Raw genomic sequence first — 8,762 nt, forward strand, 5'->3', positions numbered from 1 at the left:
TTGTGCCCAGGATAGGATAAGTGGCACACAGAGCATATGCGGATCCACCATGAAAATCAATGAATTTCATGTTTGAATTATGCATTCTGAATAATTTTTACATTCGAACTATGTATTTTTCTCTCCGGATATATTTTATTTGTTTGTTATATTCATTGTTTTGTGTATTCGTATCGTTCAATGATTTATGTGCATATATTTGCATGTGTTCGAGTTTTGGAAAATAGGAGAGGGAGGTATGATTGCAGGGGCGGAAATATAGGTGCCCGGCTCCTGCCCGCGCGTGCGTCCGTAGGCGAATAATGGTTCATATTTGAACAGTTTGGCTGAAGATGCTCTCACACTGCTACAACATAGTACAGAAAAAGGCTCCCGTGTCATACAAACTGCCATATATTCAATAACACTCGAAAAGTTTCCCAACAAAATTATTATTCCCTCTCTTCCTAAATAGAAGACGTCCTCTCAGTTCAGCTAGTTTTTATCAAGTTTGAATTGCTTACCACGAGTGTTATATGGTGACAGATCAGCTAGTTTGATCTTTTTCTTTGTGTGGAGGGAACATCAAATAGAGAATCTGGGATCCGTGCGGGCAAAGGTGGGGCCATAGAGTCTCGGGCAGACAAACGGCCCCCGTGGTGTCCCGTGCAGTATCGCCGTGCACCACAGCAGCACACCATCCAGCGTCACGTGCACAGCCAGCTTCACCCGCTCTCGCCGCCGCCGCTGGCTCTGCATGCGGTCGTACAGCTCGTCGGGCAGCCCCAGGCCATCGCTGGTGGCGAAGATGGGCACCGAGCTGATGACCTGCCCCGGCACGGTGAACTCGGCGAGGTCAGCGTGGGCGAGCGGCACGCCCGCGTACGCCACCACGACGCGGCCCGGCCCTTGTGTTAGAATAAATCCGAGGCGTTCCATCGATCTATCAAGATTTGTTAACGAGGTTCATCATCATGGCTACATCCCGAGGCCTGACTACGGGCGCTCCTCCCCATGACACCGCTACAATACCGCACCCCGGGCGTCCGGGCGCCGGCACACGCCGCCGGCTCCCCCGCGTGCCCGTGCTATTATGTTGGCATAGGTTACATTGTATGTCTACCCCCGATATATATGAGAGGCCTAGGATACAGGTGTCCTATTAGGACACAACTCCTACCCTGTCTACACACAGTCCAAAACCAAGTCCAACTGTAACCTACCTTGTATAATAATATTCGACATAATTCTAACAAACTCCACCTTGGCGAATATTCTCCACCACCTTGAATTCGTCCGTGCGTCGAACCTCCATGTACATTGGACTTGAGATACGCCATGAGCACCGCTCTTACTCCCAGACTCCATATGACTCCACCTACAACCGTAGTCCCTTATCGTCTTCTTCACAGTCAATACTCGAGCAAAATTAAGTTTCTCAATACTCTACTTTGTGCTCCCAACTTCCGAAGAATCCGTTCAACACCATCACACACCGACCACTGTCTGCGTGAAAATGAACAACTCACGTATTAAACGCCACAAATAAGAGTTACCTGAACTCAACATCACCGCTCTTTCTTGACCGTCTGTCTGAAACTTGAAGGAATTTCACCGTCGCCCTGTGTCACCCTGAGTCAAATTCACAGTTATCTCATCCTTTTTCCGGATAGTCTCTGACATGTCCCACAGCTATAGCACTCCGCCTCCTTCTGTACTTGTCGTCCGCACTTTGCCATGTGCACTGAACACCACAGAATATACGGCCATGTACTCTCTCAGTTTTTGACAATTTTAGACTTTCCGCCACTTTCTCAGATTCTCCATGGTTAACTCCTGTCCATCAACCGGCACCGATAGACCCAGTCATCAACTTGAATCTGGTACTTGTCAACACTGCTTCAGCACCCCATGCACAATTTGTCTGACCACAAGTCTGACCACCAGTGCCTTGGTCTATCGCTGTGTCCCGTGCTTACCGCACGCCTCGCCGCTATCACCGCGTCGAGCCTCTGCTGTCCTGGTCGAGTCTCCCGGGTAGCTAGCCCCCACTGCAGAGAACCATCGATCATCACCGACCGATGCCGAGTATCACGTCTCTTTCAGACCACTGGTACCCAATCCGATCCACGTGTCTCTTGCTATCCCGCTGAAATAGGCTTCGACTCTCCATGCATTTACGCCGTAGCCCCTCCATCAGCACAGAGTGTAGTCCTCCATCAGACTCCAGCTCCACCTTCAACATGACTCTATGTAGCTGGCCACGCTACCCTGCGCCTTGTTGACTTCAAGCTCTCTCATGTGTACACTGTCTTGAATCAACCCTGCGTCATAGTCTGCCGAAGCCGCACAAGCCTTCAGGCCTGCACCACGTGTTTCCACGCCTCAGAAGTCGGCCACCATCAGCATCACGCTCCTATGTCGTCATCGCTGAAATCAACCGCTGTCTCCTGCTTTGACCAACACCCATGTCAGTTCATCAGACAATCCAGTCCGACCCAGCCGAAATTATCCGACTGCAACCATGCTCCACCCCGCGTCGTGTCCGCCCGCACATCTCCGTGCATTGCCTTGACGCCTTGTGTATGCATAATCCCTGTCACGACGCACTCCAGACTTCTTCAAGCCTTATACTCACGTCGTTGTTCTCAGTTTCCGTATGACTGCCTCCGTTGAACAACAACATCGCTACCAACCAGTGTACAAAGCAAAGAACCCAAACGTAGTCTTCCTGGTAGTCTTCTCATGTAGGTGTAGCAACCAGCAAATTCAACTCCACCACCTAACACCACGTGACCCTCCTGACTAGTTTCTTATTTCTTTTCTTAATCATACTTCAAATCAATCTGATAACAGCTAGCGACTGCATGTCCAACCACACTGCCATGCGTGGAAACCGATCTTTTCTTCAAACAAACTCGTACTTGTAGCTACAGCTGCACACGACCACCTGCTGCACTCTGCCCTGCACGCCCTCGCGCCAGCTCCGATTGGGCTCTGCGCCCGCGCGCATGGGCCTTAAGCGCCCTGTTGCCTTCCGCTGCTAGACCCGTAGGCACGTTTGCCTTGCGCTTCGTTCCGTATCACGATCGTCCTCGGCGAGACCTAATCGACTAGAACACGTGCCGCCGTCTTGAGCCAGAATCTGCACCCGATCATCCGAATAGGCATTGTACGTGTGCGTCCCGATCGATCCGATCAGCTCGTAGCTACTGTCGTCGCTGCCTGCTTCCTTGAAGATTTATATCACCATGAATCTATCTGCCTCTAGATCGTGCCTGCATCAACTCATCGACGATGCCACGCCGATTTCTTTTGCTTCAACGATCGCCCCGCAGAATTTCATAGATACTTTCTTCCTCTCCTCTAGATCAACTCCACCGCCTCGTCGAACCTTGCTCATGATACCACTTGTTAGAATTAATCCAAGGCGCTCCGTCAATCTATCAAGAACAAAGCAATCACCCAAGCACGACACCGAGATTTGTTAACGAGGTTCACCATCATGGCTACATCCCCGGGGCCTGACTGCGGGCGCTCCTCCCCATGACACCGCTACAATACCGCACCCCGGCCGCCCAGGCGCCGGCACACGCCGCCGGCTCCCCCGCGTGCCCGTGCTATTATGTTGGCATAGGTTACATCGTGTGTCTACCCCCGATATATATGAGAGGCCTAGGATACAGGTGTCCTATTAGGACACAACTCCTACCCTGTCTACACACAGTCCAAAACCAAGTCCAACTATAACCTACCTTGTACAATAATATTCGACATAATTCTAACACCTTGAAGTGCCAGGACTCGCCGGCTGGGTTGTTGACGCGGAGGGTGATGTTGAAGGTGGGGGCCCACGACGCGCCGGTGCCCCGGTCGAGCCCCTCCACGGCGGGCAGTTTCACCCAGAACTGGGGCAAGTATTTGGGCGGCTCCGTGCTGTAGATCGTGAAGCCACACACCAACACCCACATAATCATCGCCAACACCCACGCGCACCGCACGCATGGGTGCTCCTCCGGATTGCCGCCTTGTTCATCTTCCTTGTGGATGGCTCCCATGGATATCAGCGCTGATGACAAGACGGGCGCGCAATCGATGAAACAACGACCGGACCGCCGGACTTAATTTTTGGTAGGGTAAAGTAGTTTTCCACAGCGCTATAGTTCTGATTGCATCGCTCGCATCGCTATACGTGCCTTGTGGACTAAGACTTCGGAAAATCGATTCATATATGAATGTGAACGATATTACAATCCCAAACAGTTAAAATGTTGAAATTTTGCTAATAGGCTTTTGGCCCAAAGCTCAACTAAAATTCTAAAATTCTCTTGGCCCATTTATGCACACATGTGAGTGGAGTGAGTGAGGCTAAAGTTTAGTCTCACCCCGTAAGTTAAAAGAGAGTTGCACATCTTTATAAGGCGAGCTCTTCTACCACTTGTATAAGCATTAGAAAAAGAGACCTACACGCGCGCTCCTCCTCCTCGCTCGCCGCGCCCCGACAGGTTGCGGGATTGAGCCGAGCCGATGACAGAGCTATGCACGTTGTCTATATTTTTGCTGCTCAGGAAAAAACTAATGAGTCATTAATTAATAATTAACGGACGCGTTAATTATTGAACCGTTTCTGATTCTTTTGGATCGTGACGACTCGGACATGGGGTTTACTCCCACGATCTTCCCGGCCCGCACTATATAGTCAGGCAGGCGTCTACCCTAGCCGCCGCCGTTTCGTATGGTTTTTCATCACTGTTCCAGATCATTGCGCCACCAAGCAAGTCTTCTCCATCCCTCCTTTCGGCGTGCACCGGAAGAAGGGACAGCAGGCCTCCGGAACCCCGCCTCTCGTAATTCTGTATGGGAGATGGGCGATCGGGATTTTAGGGAGCGCACTCGCGCGACTGCTGGCAGCGACGACTTCACGAACGACGACTTCTTATCTGACCTGGCAACCTCATCCTCGACGACATGGGCGACAGCGTCAACGTCGGCGGTGCTGCTCTTGCTGCACCGTATGTGATTCTATCCTTCCTGTTCAAGATCGTGGTAGAATTCATGTTTCTAGTATCTGCCCTAGATGTGATCTGTTCATCTGCTATGCTAGTTCGCATGATTAGTTTAATCTCTGCTACTATAGTCATGATTTATCTTCTATTTATTCGGATTAAATCTCGTAGTAATTTGCTCATATTTCCAACAATCCAAAAACCTGATTATAAGCAATTTACTCTGAGTGGTTTTGCTGCGCATCTGAAGCCGCCCGTCTTTAAGGGGGTGTAATATAAGATGTGGCACACGAGAGCAGTCTACTGGTTTCAGACCATGGGCTGCTATGACGCCACCAAGGGCAAGTCTGAGGGCGATCTTAATCCAGCACAACTGGAAGCTTTTGAGAAGATCGATACTCTCTTTAAAGGCGCTCTTCTGAGTGTTCTGGATGATTCCATTGTGGATTCGTATATGTCGTTTGAAAACGGCAAGGACATGTGGGCTGCGCTTGAGGCCAAGTTTGGTGCCTCGGACGCCGGCAGCAAGTTGTACGTCATGGAGCAATTCTATGATTACAAAATGACTGATGAGCGCTCAGTTGTACAGCAGGCTCATGAGATACAGTCGCTCGCAAAAGAATTTGAGTACTTCAAGTGTGTGTTGCCGGACAAATTTGTTGCCGGAGGCATCATTGCCAAATTTCCACCTTCGTGGAACAATTTTGCTACTTCCCTGAAACACAAGAGACAGGAGTTTTCCGTTGCGGATCTCATTGGTACTCTTGATGTTGAAGAGAAGGCGAGAGCAAAGTGTAACGCCCACGATGCGGCTATATCTCCCACGTGTCGAAGCACGACTTAGAGGCATAACCGCATTGTAAGCAATGTCGCAAGTGGGGTAATCTTCACACAACCCATGTAATGAATAAGGAAAAGAGGTACATAGTTGGCTTACAATCGCCACGTCACACAATAGCATAAATATCATTACGTTCATCCAGATACAATCAAGGTTCGACTACGGAACCAAAAAAAAGAACAACCCCAAATGCAACTAGTCCCCGATCGCCCCAACTAGGCACCACTACTGATCGTCTGGAAAGGAAACGTAGTATCGTCCTGAGTCCTCATCGAACTCCCACTTGAGCTCAGTCGAATCTCCTGGAGCGGTATCATCGGTCCCTGCATCTGGTTTTGAAGTAATCTGTGAGTCACGGGGACTCAGCAATCTCACACCCTCGCGATCAATACTATTTAAGCTTATATGTAGGGAAAAGGTATGAGGTGGAGCTGCAGCAAGCACTAGCATATATGGTAGCTAACATACGTAAATGAGAGCGAGAAGAGAAGGCAAAGGCACGGTCGACAAACTATGATCAAGAAGTGATCCTAGAACAACCTACGTTCAAACATAACCCGAGACCGTGTTCTGTTCCCGGACTCCGCCGAAAAGAGACCATCATGGCCACACACTCAATTGATTCATTTTAATTAAGTTAAGTTTCAGGTTATCTACAACCGGACATTAACAAAACCAGATGCAGGGACCGATGATACCGCTCCAGGAGATTCGACTGAGCTCAAATGGGAGTTCGATGAGGACTCAGGACGATACTACGTTTCCTTTCCAGACGATCAGTAGTGGTGCCCAGCTGGGGTGATCGGGGACTAGTTGCATTTGGGGTTGTTCTTTATTTTGGTTCTGTAGTCGGACCTTGATTGTATCTGGATGAATGTAATGATATTTATACTATTGTGTGACATGGCGATTGTAAGCCAACTATGTACCTCTTTTCCTTATTCATTACATGGGTTGTGTGAAGATTACCCCACATGCGACATTGCTTACAATGCGGTTATGCCTCTATGTTGGGGATCGTAGCAGAAATTAAAAAATTTCTACGCATCACCAAGATCAATCTATGGAGTATTCTAGCAACGAGGGGAATAGGAGTGCATCTACATACCCTTGTAGATCGCGAGCGGAAGCGTTCAAGTGAACGGGGATGATGGAGTCGTACTCGCCGTTATCCAAATCACCGATGACCAAGTGCCGAACGGACAACACCTCCGCGTTCAACACACGTACGATTGGGAAGACGTCTCCTTCTTCTTGATCCAGCAAGGGGGAAGGAGAGGTTGATGAAGATCCAGCAGCACGACGGCGTGGTGGTGGATGCAGCAGGATCCCGGCAGGGCTTCGCCAAGCACAAGCGGGGAGGAGAGGTGTTACGGAGGGAGAGGGAGGCGCCAAGAGCAAGGTGCAGCTGCCCTCCCTCCCTTTCACTATATATAGGGGATAGGGGGGCGCATGCCCCCTTGGAGATCCCATCTAAAGGGGGGTGGCGGCCCCCTTAGGGTTTCCAACCAGGGGGCGCATGCCCCCTCGGGGGGCAACGGCCCCCTAGGGTTTCCAACCCTAGGCGCCTTGGGCCCTTGGGTGGGGCGCACCAGCCCATCAGGGGCTGGTTCCCACGCCACTTTAGCCCATGGGGCCCTCCGGGATAGGTGGCCCCATCCGGTGGACCCCCGGGACCCTTTCGGTGGTCCCGGTACAATACCGGTAACCCCCGAAACCTTCCCGCTGGCCGAAACTGGACTTCCTATATATAAATCTTTACCTCCGGACCATTCCGGAACTCCTCGTGACATCCGGGATCTCATCTGGGACTCCGAACAACTTTAGGGTTACTGCATACTAATATCTCTACAACCCTAGCGCCACCAAACCTTAAGTGTGTATACCCTACGGGTTCGGGAGACACGCAGACATGACCGAGACGCCTCTCCGGTCAATAACCAACAGCGGGATCTGGGTACCCATGTTGGCTCCGACATGCTCCTCGATGATCTCATCGGATGAACCACGATGTCGAGGACTTAATCAATCCCGTATTCAATTCCCTTTGTCAATCGGTACGTTACTTGCCCGAGACTCGATCGTCGGTATCCCAATACCTTGTTCAATCTCGTTACCGGCAAGTCACTTTACTCGTACCGTAATGCATGATCCCGCGATCAACCACTTGATCACATTGAGCTCATTATGATGATGCATTACCGAGTGGGCCCAGAGATACCTCTCCGTCATACGGAGTGACAAATCCCAGTCTCGATTCGTGCCAACCCAACAGACACTTTCGGAGATACCTGTAATGTACCTTTATAGTCACCCAGTTACGTTGTGACGTTTGGCACACCCAAGGCACTCCTATGGTATCCGGGAGTTGCACAATCTCATGGTCTAAGGAAATGATACTTGACATCCAGAAAAGCTACAGCAAACGAACTACACGATCTTTGAGCTAAGCTTAGGATTGGGTCTTGTCCATCACATCATTCTCCTAATGATGTGATCCCGTTATCAATGACATCTAATGTCCATAATCAGGAAACCATGACTATCTTTTGATCAACGAGCTAGTCAACTAGAGGCTCACTAGGGACGTGTTGTGGTCTATGTATTCACACATGTATTACGATTTCCCGGATAACACAATTATAGCATGAATAATAGACAATTATCATGAACAAAGAAATATAATAATAACCATTTTATTATTGCCTCTAGGGTATATTTCCAACAGTCTCCCACTTGCACTAGAGTCAATATTCTAGTTACATTGTGATGAATCAAACACCCATGCAGTTCTGGTGTTGATCATGTTTTGCTCTAGGGAGAGGTTTAGTCAACGGATCTGCTACATTCAGGTCCGTATGTACTTTACAAATTTCTATGTCTCCATTTTGAACACTTCCACGAATGGAGTTGAAGCGACGCTTGATATGCCTGGT

This window comes from Triticum urartu, chromosome 3A (assembly GCF_056163025.1).
Source record: "Triticum urartu cultivar PI428250 chromosome 3A, HENAU_Tu73, whole genome shotgun sequence".
NCBI lineage: Eukaryota > Viridiplantae > Streptophyta > Magnoliopsida > Poales > Poaceae > Triticum > Triticum urartu.